The sequence below is a fragment of the Musca autumnalis genome, unplaced genomic scaffold (assembly GCF_047663935.1).
Source record: "Musca autumnalis isolate F117 unplaced genomic scaffold, ASM4766393v1 scaffold_4, whole genome shotgun sequence".
In the NCBI taxonomy this organism is placed as follows: domain Eukaryota; kingdom Metazoa; phylum Arthropoda; class Insecta; order Diptera; family Muscidae; genus Musca; species Musca autumnalis.
In genome coordinates this window covers 164,967,943-164,983,481 of record NW_027411977.1, presented here as the reverse complement: position 1 = coordinate 164,983,481, position 15,539 = coordinate 164,967,943, and the positions used below count along the sequence as shown (strand labels likewise).

General features: G+C 34.3%; 1 protein-coding gene across 6 annotated transcripts in view; it reads left to right on the top strand.

Moving 5' to 3' along the window:
- kug (FAT atypical cadherin kugelei) overlaps window positions 1-15,539 on the top strand; it is a 651,494-nt gene that overhangs the window by 56,353 nt on the left and 579,602 nt on the right. For 3 of the 6 annotated variants that reach the window (XM_073986283.1, XM_073986282.1, XM_073986277.1), the window contains exon 1: window positions 14,548-14,992. The exons of 2 other annotated variants lie outside the window; for them this stretch is intronic. The gene's annotated coding sequence lies outside the window, so the exon portion shown is untranslated. Of the gene's footprint in view, window positions 1-14,547; window positions 14,993-15,539 lie in introns of those variants that run through there. One more of the 6 variants, XM_073986278.1, reaches the window with a different exon arrangement.

The following is a 15,539-nucleotide window of genomic DNA, read 5'->3' as shown; positions in this document are numbered from 1 at the left end:
GACAGACAAAATTCAAAAAATTAAAAATTTATGTAAAACACCAACATTTTTAGAAAAACTGCAAAACATATGCTCTGTTCCAGAACCTGCAAGACGCTACTATTTTTTACTACGATAAAATTTTTTACTTTATGTTATCGGAAAAATTGTATAAATTAGTAGATTCTTGCAGTTCTGGAACAGACCAATATATGAAAAGTAATCGGTGGAATAATTAGTATGTATTCAAATCATAGTAAATTTTGTCTTCTCTTCCATTGCAGTTGCATTTTGTATTCATTGTTTCAAAATCGCATACAAATCTAGAAAAACTTAAATCAAATGCCTGCCTGAAAGTCTGTATACCAAAAAGTTATTTTGGCAGATCTCTCTCTCTCTCTCGTTAATTTTGAAAATAGAAAATTTGAAAAATAAGTTGAAAACACCACAATTTTAAGGAAAAATAGAAAACATGAATGAAAAGATAATAATTTAAAATAAAATAGATGTTTGAAGGAAAGGAAAGTATTCTTTCAGTTCATATCAACTAATTTTGCATGTCTATTGCTTAAAACTTCCTTTAAAATCATAAAAACTTTTTTATGTAGCACACGACAAGTAGAACTTACAGATCTGAAAAACAGGTACATAAGATACGAAAAACGGATGGTCTGATGGCACTCTAAGTTGTTTTTTTTTTTTTGTATTGTGAATTTAATAAGCCATCCAGTAGATCGGCGGATATGATGATGAAAAACTGCATTTTTTTAAATATCGAGTATTAAAAAGCTATAATGCAAACGCCGTTTAAACATTTTCGCCAATAGGAAAATTATAGGCAATATTTAGTTCCAACGGTCCTTGGTAATGCTAGGTCGATTAACTCAATTAATTTAATCCTTTAATAAATAATGATCTTCGTCCTAACAAGACAACAATGAATAAATAGTCCATGATAATTTGACGAAAAAGATGAACAACCCAAATATTTTTTCTTCCTATAAAGACATAAAAAATAAAATTAGAATATAATTTTTCTAAATAACCGCAATATTACAGCTCCAACCTTCACGACTTAGCCTTCATTTTTTTCTCACGGTGTCTGGATGCAATTTTAATTTTTTTATATATTTTTGTAGGTAAAGCGCTATTATTTTAAAAAATATATAATAGTTCTTTTTATTATTTTTGTCATTACACAAAGGTCAAACTTTAGTGACCTACATTATGGTTGGAATCTGTATGTTATATCCTTGTAACATTAACAATAGGTTTGTCTGGTTACCCTGAAATTTGCAGCAATCTGTACCAATTGATGCTGGAAGTCGTCTGTTAACACCAAAGTCCAGCAAAAGAGTGCGATTCGAGAGAGACATTTTGACAGTTCTTTTACTGAGAGGTTGCAAATTCTTGATGGACAAATTTCTTCTAGCAAGCACTTGCAAATCTTCTTCTTGCAAGCAAGCTGTTTTTGATTATTCAGTGATTTATGTTTGTGCAAATTGAAAACGATTTTATTGTTTTATTTATTTATTTATTTATTATAGTCAATGGAATTCAGTTTCCTTACAGACTAAGATAACAATTCACAGTTTCTTAAATATATTTAAAAAAAATTTTATGAAAATGGAAGGGCATAATAAATACTATTTTTAAAGTTTTCTTTAGACGTGCTAAACTCAATGTATGGCTTCAACTCTTTCTGAAAATTAGCATTTATATGATTTAGAACTAGGAAGGTTCTATTTAAAGGACTATTTCAAGCATAATTAGTGCGATGATAAGAAATATAAAATAGATCTGTTATTCTTAAAGTTCTAGGGGGAACAAAGAACGGTACCAAAGCCAATAAATCCGGAGAATCAATATGATTATTTATTAAATCAAAAACAAAAGATGCAGCTTGCATTTTCCTTCGGCACTGCAAGCTCTGCAAACCCAATAACAAACACCTGGAATTATATGACGGAAGGTCTAAAGAGAATAATGGCTTAAGTGCAAAGCGAGTAAAACGTCTTTGTATTCTCTCAATACGAGCAATATGGGTATTACAATAGGGATCCCAAATAATAGACGCATATTCGACCTTTGATCTCACAAATGCCGCATAGATAATTTTGACAGTGCAAGGATCTGAAAATTCAACGCAATTGCGTTTAATAAAAGCTAAGGCTTTATATGCCTCAGGAACGATGTGGTCCATATGCGGAATAAAAGTAAGAGCAAAATCAAATATGACACCAAGATCACGAACAGATGTTGTATTATTTAGTTCAAGATTTCCAATTGTAAAAGTAGATAAAATGGGATTACGCAATCTGTAGAAAGATACATGTGAGCACTTTGAAAAATTTAGAACAAGTTTATTTGCACTACACCATTTTACAACATTGTCTAAGTCTTTCTGCATATCGATAACATCATGCAAATACTCAACTTTATGAAATAGTTTTAAATCATCCGCATAAAGTAGATACTTGCATTTAGAAAAACATGATGATATATCATTAATGAATAAATTAAAGAATAGTGGCCCCAGAATACTACCCTGAGGTACACCGGAAGTTTGAGTGTAAGGTGAGGATACAAAATTCTCAACCTTAACCGAACACAAACGGTTATATAAATATGAAGCAATCCATCTAAGGAAATTGGAATGGAATCCCAATTTGTACAATTTAGCTAATAAAATAGAATATGATACTTTATCGAAGGCTTTAGTTAAATCTGTGTAAATAGCTTCAACCTGAAAGCCACGCTCAAAGGCAGACAGACAATATTCCGTAAAAAGGATTAAATTGGTTGTGGTTGATCTACCGGAATAAAAACCATGTTGGTGAGGAGAAATAAAAGGCTTGCACATGAAAAACATTTTTTTGTGAATAATATGTTCAAATACTTTAGACACACATGATAATTTAGCAATAGGCCTGTAACAGGTTACATCGTCTTTTCTACCACCTTTAAAAACAGGCGTAATAGATGCAATTTTCCACCTGTCAACAAAAACACCTTCTTTGATAGACTGATTAAAAATAACAGCTAAAATCGGAGCTAAAGAAGAACAACAGTTTTTAAGAAAATACGCACAAAGGCCATCAGCATCAACTTTATAACTATCTTTCACCTTTCGAATGGCTTCAACCACATCATCAATTGAAAGTGACATATTTCCCAAATTAATAGCAGTTAGTGAATTTACATTTGGCAAATTACTGATGGATGACTGCTCAAAGTTGGATTCAAAAAATTTAGCAAACATATTCAAAAATTTAGACCTTCAATACATACAGCTAATTGATCTAATAATCCTTCATCATCATCAATAGAACATAAATAAGATTTATACTTAGATTTAACAGCAATAAGTACACCACCTCCTCTAGAGCAACTAGTTCTTGATATATTTCTATCTTTTCTATAGACCGAGTATAGATTTAGATTAAAAAACTCCGCATCAAAAAAGTCCGCATTCAGCCAAGTTTCAGCAATTGCAATAACATCATAATCAGATAGTAGATTCTCAATCCATGTGTTCCATTAATCAGTGAATCACTGGCTGTACTATTTTCCTTTGAAAATTTACAAAAGGCCGAATTTTTATATCAGTGGGCCACAATTTGAATTCACTATGTTATCATAATAACACGAAGAAACTCCAAGTTTAAAATTAATCTTTTTCAGATCATTGAGGACAGCATCCTTTTTCACCAACATATAACATTCCAGATGATGTTTTTCAATATTAGCATTACATCCAATAAAGTTAATTATTTGTTCACTTGTGACGCTTGGTTTAAATGATGAAATATGCACCCACTTTTTAGAAGCAACAACATCCAAACCTGTTGAGAGATTATTCTCGCCATATATCACATTTTCCTTTCTTCTTCTCCGCCTCTGGACAGGCAACCAATTCGAACTAGCTTGTTGGTTTGAATCAAACAAAACAGCATCATTAACAACACCATCAGTACCTAGTGCAGCGTCGCCCATAATATTTCCATCAATACTACAGCACATGTGTATGCATTGGTGAAAAAAACAACAACCACATGATATTCATCATTTGTTTATTTACACGTACACTGTACGTGAGAGAGAGAAGCAAATGCAAAAACAACTCAGTGGGCGCCCTCACTATACTTCTTTGCAAAGACAGCGCGTCTCTGACCTAGTGTGTTAATCGACGAAACAGACGAGGCATAATGCACAACATGTTGGCTACTAGTGTTGTTTTGATTGTTTTCAACCGTAGACGCAATAGGCAAAACTGAACTTTGCACTCCACCACCAGCACTGGCAGTTACAGTCACATTGTTGTTAGATTTCTGTTGTTGCAGTTTGTACTTTTCTTTTTGTTTGTCATTCGTATTATTCTCATTATGCTCCAATATTTTCTTAATCTGAATGATTTCAGCACTCAGTGAAGAGTTGACGTACAATTTAAGCTCTCTTAATTCACTCTTTAATGATGAGATGCCGGCGATTATGTCAGAAGTATTAGACAGACAAAAATCGCAATTGAAAACAATGTTAGCATTTTTAATAAAAATATCTTCAACATTCATATCAACGTTTGCGCACAAAAAATGGTATCTAGCCCTACAAATATGACAGGCAATAGATTTAGCGTTTGCAGGCTTGTAGCACTTTGCACAAAGATTGTTTGTAGCAGGCTCCATAAATGCACAACCGAAAGATTAAACAGTCAACAGTGAACTGAAACAGTGAACTGTGGAAACAAGCAAGCCAATTGTTTGTAATTTTTCTGGTCATTTTTTTTTATTTTTAATAAAATACAAAAATGTTGCTTGCTTGGTTCCTTTAATGGCTCACTAATTGTTCTGCTTTGGCAAATGTGTCTGTTTACTTTTTAGATATTTCTTGCAAAAGAGAATAAAAACTCCTTACTCTCCGAGAAAGTTCTTGCTGGATAATTCTTGCTGGGAAAGTAACCAGAATGACCTAATGCCGATTTTAGCTATAGCTGTTTCTTTAAGTTTTGACGTTTCACCACCTTTTTTCATATTTGGTTACTTTCCCTTGTATCGTTGAAACGTAAATACGTAAAAATTTTTTAAAAAATCGATTTTTCGCGAATACATTAAGGCATTTCAGAAGTATGTTTCTATCATCCTGAAGGGTATAAATTCTGTAAACGTTAGTAGAAATGGAAAAGACAATATTAGAAATTTTTCGTGACATATTATTGGAATAAACATTAAGACCAAACTTGTAGAGAAGTTTTTGAGTCTTCACCATTAACTCTAGCCACTCTTTGTTTAGACCAGCCATGTACGCGAAAAAGTTAACTACAACTCTCTTTCCCATACAAAAACACAAAATAGCATCCTCTTCTTGTGCACCATTGGTTTAGACCCTCCGTTTTCAAGAAAAAATCCGAAAGCCTGAGAAAACCTTTAACATTTGACCCCGAACAACTTTTTTTGCACACATGTACAAACTTTTGAGTTATCTTACAGACCTATCATCTTTTACCAGAATAAATAGTTTAAAAATTTATAGTGATTGCCATTTTAAAAATTGAGTGCATATTAAACTGACTCAATACAAATTATGAAGAGATAGATATCTTCCGTTCAATGAATAGTGCTGCAAGTTATTCCACTATGAAAAAAGAAAATAAATACATACATTTATTAGAGACGTGGAGTAGTTGAATTTACATTGTAAACGAAATTCAAAACAGTAAACACTTACATACATGTGGTATGTTCCAGAACTGCAAGAATATACTATTTACTATTTTTTCTATATCATAAAGGAAAAATTGCTATCGTAGTAAAAATGTATATATTCTTTTATATATTATTGGACTTGTTGGCAATATTACTTCTCAATTTTCTACTTTATGTTTAAAAAAATTCAATCACGTATTTATTTTTTGTTTGTCAATGTTATGAAAATTTTCCAAAATAATTTTTATTCAGTTAGAAACATTCGTTCATGTAATTTGGAATTTTAATCAAATAAAATTTTGTTAGAAAATATTAAACCCTCGTTTTCTACATTGGTGACCCGCGACAATTTGATAAATAATGGCGAATTCCGACGATGAACAATTTTCCTCTGCTTCTTCATCTCCGCCGATTGGAATATCTCGTGTTGGTGTAAAAATCCCACCATTTTGGAAGACAAATCCTAAGCTTTGGTTCCGGCAAATTTAAAGCCAATTTTTTAATGCTGGAATTACGCAGGATGAAACGAAATACCATACATTGCACGATGGGGCCAATGACAGGCCCGAGGCAACAAATCACTGGGGCAAGCTAGATATTCCAAATTTTGTACAGATGTTTATAATGGGCTTAGAAACTAATATGCCAAATTTGGTTCATATCGGTTCATATATACATATAGCTGCCGTATATATGTTCGCCCGATTTCAAGCAATTGATGGACCAAACACGCAAATTCTGCCCAATTTTTATGCGATTTGGAAAATAACACGCAATTAGGACTACAAATAAGTTTGCCAAGTTATATTGAAATCGGTCCAGATTTTTATATTGCTCCCATATATATTTTCGCCCGATTTTAGGTATTTGGTGCACCAATCCCGCTATGTATGTCCAATTTTGATGAAATTTGAAATGTGTGACGGATTTTGGTCTAGAAACATTTTTGGCAAATCATATTGAAATCGGTTCAGAGTTGGATATAGATCCCATATATATGTTCGCCCGATTTGAGGAAAATGATTGACCAAGCATGCAAATTCCATCAAATTACAATAAAATTTGGAAAATGTTACGGAATTCGGACTACAAATAAGTTTGTCAAGTTATGTTGAAATCGGTTCAGATATAGAAATAGCTCCCCTATATAAATATGTTCAAATTTCATGGTTTTGTCTGTGGTTTGTTATAAGTTAATAAAAAAGGTTCCAAATTTAGTAAAAATCGGCTAAGATTCCGCCACAAAAGCCAAAGTTTGCGATATATTATTATTATTATTATATACGTCTATTAAATTTTTCCGAAATCCAATTGGTAACATTAATGGGTTTCCGATTATTAGCCAACAAAAACATAAAAATGTCCATATTTTTAAGTATTACGACATCTGAAATCAGATTTTTATGAAAAGGCGCAGATAATTTTTTCACAAAATGATAGTACACATTAACACCTTTCACCACATATATATAATATCCTAGATCTCAAAAGTTATACTCCAGAGAACACATGGATAACAAAGCAAAATACTCCAAAAAAGACATAACATCTTAACTCAAAAATACATTTACCACACATAACATTTTTATTATTTGTTAACACTATCTTATTTTACATACCCATTGAAGAGCTTTCGATGTTTAAAATATATAAAAATGTTGAAATGTTCTTTTTGGCGCCTAAAATGCTTTCACTACTTATTTATAACGAATGTCGGAAAATGATGCATAAGAAAATATGTCACCATTGCCAGATCAGTATGTCGCTATGTGATGTTACCAGATTGATTTATTTTTTTATTTTTAGTGATTTTTTATTTTTAGTGTTGGCAATCGAAATCCGTTATTATTTTTTTCAAATTGTTCACTTCAAAAATTGACTTTTTGCCTCGAAAACCTGCTATTGGCCCCATCGTGCATTGGTTGGATCAATTGAGACGAATATTCTCAACGCTGTAAGTCATATCATCGAGAATCCCCCATCCAGCAATAAGTATGAAGCATTAAAGACATCGAGAATCCCCCATCCAGCAATAAGAATGAAGCATTAAAGACGGCAATGCTAGCTGAATTTCAAGATTCTGAAGAAAGAAGATTGCAGAAATTGTTGGAGAATGTCGAAATGGGCGATAGAAAACCATCTGCCGTACTAAGGGAGATGCGCCAGCTGTCATCAGGGAAAGTATCAGACGACATGCTCAAATCTTTGTGGTTTCAACGTTTACCAACCATGATAAAAACAGTCTTATCCGTAAGTACCGACAGCCTGGACAAACTTGCAGTCATGGCGGATAAAATTAATGATCAACTCGGCAATTCATCGATATCACAAGTTAGTAAGGAGAATTCGTGTTCGCGGTTGGATCGCATTGAAGGTCAGGTGAGTGAAATTTTGAACTAAATCGATAAGCTGTCAATTAACGCTGGACATCGTGCAAGAAGTAAGAGCAGAAATCGAAATTCCAGTCAATCTCGTGATACTTCTGGACGTCTATGCTGATATCATTTCAAATTTGGAAGTAAGGCATCCAAGTGTCGACTAAAAACTCCTTCGTCTATGGTGACGGATGTTTGAAGCTATTTCGCCTAATTTTAAGAGACACACATAATGATCAGCAGTTCCTCGTGGATAACGGCGCGGATGTGTCTGTGATACCCGCTTCAATTTTGCAAAAACGTTCAACGCCTCATGACATGGAGCTCCAAGCTGCCAATAACACTACTATAAGAACTTATGGTGAAAAAATCCTTGAGCTGAATCTTGGTTTGCGAAGAAATTTTGTTTGGCCATTTATAATTGATGACATACCACAATCTATTATTGGGTCCGATTTTCTGAAGCATTTCGATAATGAGGTAATAAGGTAACCATTCCAGATAGATATCCCATTCCGCATATACACGATTTTGCTAGTAATTTGCATGGAAAGAATTTTTTTTCAAAGATCGATTTGGTAAAGGGTTATTTTCAAATTCCCGTAGAGGAGAAGGACATTCCGAAGACAGCAATCGCCACACCAATTGGATTATTCGAATTCACACGAATGCCATTTGGTTTGTGCAATGCTGCACAAACATTTCAACGTTTCAGCAAATTTGGAAGAACATAAGAAACATCTACGTTTGTTATTTGAGCGATTATGGACTTACCATTAATGTCTCCAAGTGTGAATTCCGTAAGTCAGGATTAAGATTTCTTGGATATTTCGCAATAGCGGAAGGTCTACTTCCAAACCCAGAACGCGTAGAAGTGATCAAAAATTATACGTTACCCAAAACTGTTTTGGAGTTTAGCCGATTTCTTGGTCTTATCAATTTCTGTCGTCGATTTATACCAAACGCTGCCGAAGCACAAGCCGCTCTTCATGAAGTTAAGATGGGTCAGAAAAAGAACGACAAACGGAAGATTGAATGGACTCAAGATCTCAGAAATACATTTGAAGAGTGCAAAAATCAACATGCGAATGCTGCACTTCTTTCTTATCCTGTCCAGGGTTCGCCTATATCTCTTTGGGTCGATGCATCTGACTTTGGTATGGGTACGGTTCTTCAACAGTATGTCAATGGTAAATGGGTCCCTCTTGGATTCTATACCAAAAACGTTTTCAGAAACGCAACGCAGATATTGCTCGTATGATCGCGAACTACAAGCGGCATATTCCGGTCTAAAACATTTTCAATGTTTTCTTGAAGGGCAATCATTTTCGATTTACACCGACCATAAACCTCTTTCGTTTGCATTTCTACAAAAATCAGAAAAAGCGTCACCGAGACAATTACGCCAACTAGACTACATTGGTCAGCATACCACGGATATTCGATATATTCGAGGAAAAGATAACGTGACAGCTGATTTCTTGTCCATATTGGATACGAATGAAATGCCTAATTCATTTAATTTCAACGACTTAGCAAAGGATCAAGAAACTGATGAAGAACTAATTTCAATGTTATCATCTACGTAACACAGTCTTTCTCTCAAGAATATCAAAATGACCGAATCAGAACAGGAATTATATTGCGATTGTTCAACAAAGAATATTCGACCTTTTGTCACGAAGAGATTCCGAAGGGAAATATTTAATTTAGTCCACAGTTTATCACATCCAGGAACTCGATCCACTCTCAAACTTATAGCTGATCGTTTTGTGTGGCCATCGATGAAAATTGATATATCATCTTGGGCAAAAACATGTGTTACTTGCCAAATGTCAAAAGTAGGAAGACATACTAAAAGCATTGTAGGTTCCTATCCTGTTCCGGACAAGCGATTTGCACATATCAGCATCGACATCGTTGGACCTTTACCATCTTCGAGAGGTTATAGATATTGCCTCACCTGCATTGACCATTTCACAAGATGGGCGGAAGCGATACCTATAGAAGACATCACAGCTGAAACTGTGGCTTCTGCATTTCTACAAGGCTGGGTGGCTAGATTTGGTGTTCCAAAGCAAATTACAACGGATCAAGGACGACAATTTGAATCCCAATTATTTCGAGAGTTAGCTAAGGTAATTGGATCAAAAGTTATTCACACGACGTCTTATCATCCACAGGCTAATGGACCAGTCGAGAGGTGGCACCGAACTCTGAAAAATGCCATCAAATGCCATACGGATACAAACTGGGTTGACAAGTTACCGTTAATAATGCTCGGACTACGATGCTCAACATCCGCTGATTTGACATATTCACCTGCAGAGATGGTATATGGGACCACTCTACAGATTCCTCGTCAATTTGTAAGTGACAGTAAATATTCAGCCAGTAATGACTGGGTTTAAAATTTCTGTGAGCACATGGAGAAATTACGAACGTCAAAGGTACAACGTCATGGAAGTAGCTCTGTATATATTCCAACAGATATCGCAACATGTACACATGTATTTTTGAGAAATGATGCTGTTATGAAACCTTTGCAACGGCCGTATAATGGACCGTACTTGGTAATACATCGAGATGATAAAACTTTCACGATCAAGGTAAACAACAACGAAAAAGTTGGAAAATATTAAACCCTCGTTTTCTACAGACTCTTGGAAAAAGACACACAAAACACCGTGGACGATTGGTTGTTATTTTTCGACAACTATCAAAATAGTTATGTGCATTCTGCAATGTAGAGAGACATGACAATGGGAGTAGTTAATTTGGTTTACATATGCGGCTACGAGAGTTTTTAGGAGTTTCGGTTGAATTCGCATTTAAACAAATTCATTAGTCACACTTATTCTTGAGCTCGAGTCGTCATAAAAATGGGGAAGGGTTCTTTGTTTCAATACAAAGAACTAAGAGAACTGATGAGTCCAAGTGGCGTTGGACGAAACTAGTCTTCTCTGCCATCCCCTTGTTGTTTACAAATTTGAAAACAAAAAATATGAGATTAAGCTTGACTTACATACAAATAATAAGAAAAATTGAAACTTGGCAGCACTTTGTATTTTATTCTTCTGCCAGAAGTAACACAAAACTGTACTCAAACGTTGTATGTGTTTAGAGCTTAAACCTGTAAACACATCCAACGTTTGGGTAAAATTTTGCGTTCCGCATTCCCAACAAACACAACGTCGGACGTCCGAGGCGTCTGCTCAAAGTCGGAAGTTTTTTCGACTCGTCTGACCGACTTCGGTCCGAACTCTGAACGAAGTTTTTCCCCTCTCTCTCTCTCTGAAGGGATTTTTCTAATTTCTCTTGTGCTGCTTTGGCAATATTCATTATAAATAAGCTTAGAGAAAAGAATTGTACATGTTCTGCGCTCGCACATTGTGGACAAATTGTAAATGTGCCGACGTGACAAATTGTAAATGTGCAATTTTTGATGTTCGACGTTAATAAAGCACGAACGAAAAAATGAGTGCTCGGGTTTTAATTTCTGTATCGGAGAAAAAATTTGGTTTATTTTTGTTGTGCGTGTTGATGCATGATAGTGTTTGAAGATCATTCATAGTGAACTGTTGTATACATATCTGTTTATTTTTATGAAATTAATGAATGTACAGATTTTCTACGTCAAACTTCAACACTTCGGTGGAATGTCATATGTTTTATATAATTTGCCAAAGTTAAGTTTCTTAATACTTTTATATATTAATAACAATTGTTTTACATATTTCACAGATCTTTTTGATGAATTTGTTGTTCTGCACTGTTGTTTTTTTCTACGAAGTGGCGCACTAACTTTTAACAGCCTAAGATGATATTAAAACCTTTAATAATATTAAAACCTTAATACCGAATTCGGCCCGAAAGCCGTCCAAAACTTCTGAATTTCATAAAATTTTACTTCCGAATTCGGACTGATATCTGTTCGAACGTCGGTTAATAAACCAGTAGTGGGATTCTGTAAAGTACAGTACACATTGTCAGTTTTGAATGACGATTTTTTACAATTATCGATAACTGTCTAACCGTCCAGCAACCACAAAATATTTTGTGGTTGCATGACGAATGACAAAAATGAATGGCCACATTAGCAAGCAACCGCAAAGCTGTTATTCAAAACTGACAATGTGTACCCAGCTTAACTCATTTTTGCTGTTATCGATAATTTTCGGTAAAATTAACATGCTTATAATTTCAATAATTAACGAAATTTTTCGGTAAGTTAACGAAGAATAAAAAGTAGTCGCTAGACTCTACCGACACAAACAGTGATGCCAACTTTTCTTTATGTTTTTAGTCATAATTTTGCGATTTAATTTTACCGATTTTTGTCGGTAACAGCAAAAATTAGTTACGGAATCCCACTACAGAAATTCATACGATAGTTCATCAACCACGCCAATGACTTTCGGTCAGAGTTCGGACTGGTGTGGGATTCTGGTTTGCTGGATTGACGTCCGAAAATATTTCCTGATCTATTTATCTTCGTGTTACCACAACAACGCCCAGGTTAGGCTTCAAAGTTAAAAATGTTTGAATTTGGCATTTTGACGACGGTGTTGATGTTGAGAATTTGTGTTTACATGCCAAACAAACACATTGACGCATTTCTGATGTTATTCTTGCTTTTTTTGTTTCCCACTTTATAATAAAAATTATATAATTATATAATATAATTATATAACAATGTTTGACGAGGATTTGCATTATATTTTTATATTTCTTAAATGTTGTGCACCAAACATATCTATGTTATTGTTTACATAAAACATATGGCTGACTAAAACGTTATCAAACGTTTTATATTATAGCCTTTTGTTGTTGTTGTAGCAGCATATAATGCTGGGTTGGCAGCCGCTGGCCGAAACACTTTTGGTTTCGGGTCAATCCGGTACGTAAGAACCCGCTGCCGTGGGATTGATTATAGCCTTTTGTAGGATTAATCTTCTTTATGAGGATTTATTTGAAATATTATAAATTGACATTTGAAACCCAGTGGGTTTGATAAATCCCGTTATATATAAACGTACTATTACAAAACTAAAAAGTTTGTACACATTTAACACGTTTTGCACATTTTCCCCAAAATATTTTCCCGTACACCAACAAAGTTGCAAAATGTTCACTTCTCTTTGAACAAAAATGACGCTGAAGAGCTTTCGGCATAAATAGAATACTCTCCCACCTGGCGGAAAAATCTGGAAAAATTACCACAGGTAGATCTTGTTGTCCTGACCACAAATATTTAAACTTTTCCGGGGGGAAGTCCATACTTCCCGAGATATGGGCCTCTTAAGTTCCGAAAATTCCCTTGTTAAAGTAAGAAAAAATTTTAAATTAAAAAAATGTTGTTTTCGTGCCCTAAATTGGCTCCTGTCCATAGGAGAAAGTCATAAATCCCCAGCCGAAGGCCGGCTACTTAGCAAAAAACTTACAATTTAAAAAAAAATCAAATTTTTTCCGTCAGGTGGTAGAGTATTCAATTTGTTCCGAGCTTTCTCTTCAGAAACATTTTAGACTACAAATTTGATCAAACATGTGCAACATGTCTGGCGGTTTCTGATTGGCTGACACGCCGACTTTGACATTTGTTCCATTTTTTTCGCCTCAGCGAAATATATATGGAACGAGTCTACGAAAAATTAGGTCCGTATGTCATCTGGGGCTGAGCTATGGATGCCTGAATTATTACGAATATAGACGGACGAACAAAAAATAGTTACAAAAAAACAGGGGCCTCTGCACATACGGAGCGTTGAGCGTCGCGTTACAACAACTACATGAAAATGTCAAGAACAAACTTGGCATCACTTACACATTTTCATGTGGTTGTTGTTTTCAACGCGCAACGCGTCGCACAACGGACCGTATGTATTTGGGCCATAATAAGGCCGCGGCCCTTTAAAGCTGAAAACACATCCAACCTTTCAGTAAAGTTTTGTGTCATTTCTGGAAGAAGAATAAAGAAAAATTTAAACTTGGCAGCAATTTTTGTCTTTTATTTATCTACCAGAAATGACACAAAACTTTACTCAAACGTTGGATGTGTTTACTGTTTTTACATCCTTTTCTTTTAATAATATAATATTATATTGTAAAATATATTTATGATCAAAAAACATAAGAAATAAATTGAAAAAAAAAAAAACAGACAAAATAATTTTTTTTTTTAATTTACGAAGAGGTATATTCAATCAATTTATTTTGCCCATTTAGGTCTATGCTGGTCTATGCTATATGGGCTATAAGGGGTCAAATACATACACGGTCCGTTGAGTGACGCGTTGCGCTATAAAAACAACACATAAAAAATGCGCAAGTAATGCCAAGTTTGTTCTTGAGGTTTTCATTCGGTTGTTGTAACGCAACATTCAACGGAGCGTATTTATGTAATTGGCCCTTAAACTCGAAGTAGCTATGTATGTATGTTGAAACAGTCCTCGACTTTGATGTTTCATTTTTACATCCCTATTTCCATCCATCCCTATTATCGTATGGTACGACGTGGAAACTGAATTTTCACTCAAACTAAGGCAGATAGCAGTCGGCAAGAAAGAAAGAGAAATGTGGTCTTGTTATGCTGTTAACAGACTGAGCATTGCTAAAATTCTGTCATGGAGAACAACAGAGGGACAGTTAACATTATGTACAATGTACATTATGTTTCATATTCAGCATTCAGCATTCATTTCGGGCTTAGAGCTCAGCGAGCAAGTTATTACATTTATTTTTTAGTTCGATAGTACATTTTGGAGCGAGCGGTGTTGTCCGGAATTAGTGGTGTGTCCGTGTGTCGTAGTTTTACTTAAAAAGTAAAAAAAAGTAAAAAATAAATAAATGTTATGTATAATGCAAGTTAATACAAGTTATTTACGATACTATTTGTAAACAATAAATAATCTCCGTGTTATTTGCATATGTTTTAAGGTAAAATTTGACAAAAATATATGTATGTATACAAGAATCTAAGTGCAAGTGTGTGAGTCAAAGAACCAGTTTGAGCATAGCAAACATTCCAATGTGTTATCTGTGCTTTACTATAAAATCATATATTCAAAAATTATAAATAAAAGGCAATGTTAAAAGATTAAAATATATTTGGTAAAGAAATACGATATACAAAAAGAGTTGTTTACCATTTGAAATATTTACAAATTTACATATTAAGCATAAGTAAGGATACGCACATCCATACCTACAGATGTTGCACCTATCGATTATTCCATTGTGTCACTGTGTCAAATATCGTTTATCGATCATTGGTATTATACTACGTTTACATATAATTGGAATTAGTTAATCCACTCGGTTTCATATGTCAATTCCATTGCGTATACGTCAAATAAATCCTCATAAAAATCTCTGATTTAAAAGATACAGTGTGAAAAATTACAAAAAATTACATTTAAAATTGTTGCGAAATATTTCAATGCCACCAATCGACTGTGTCGTTGTGTAATTACCCAATCAGTGC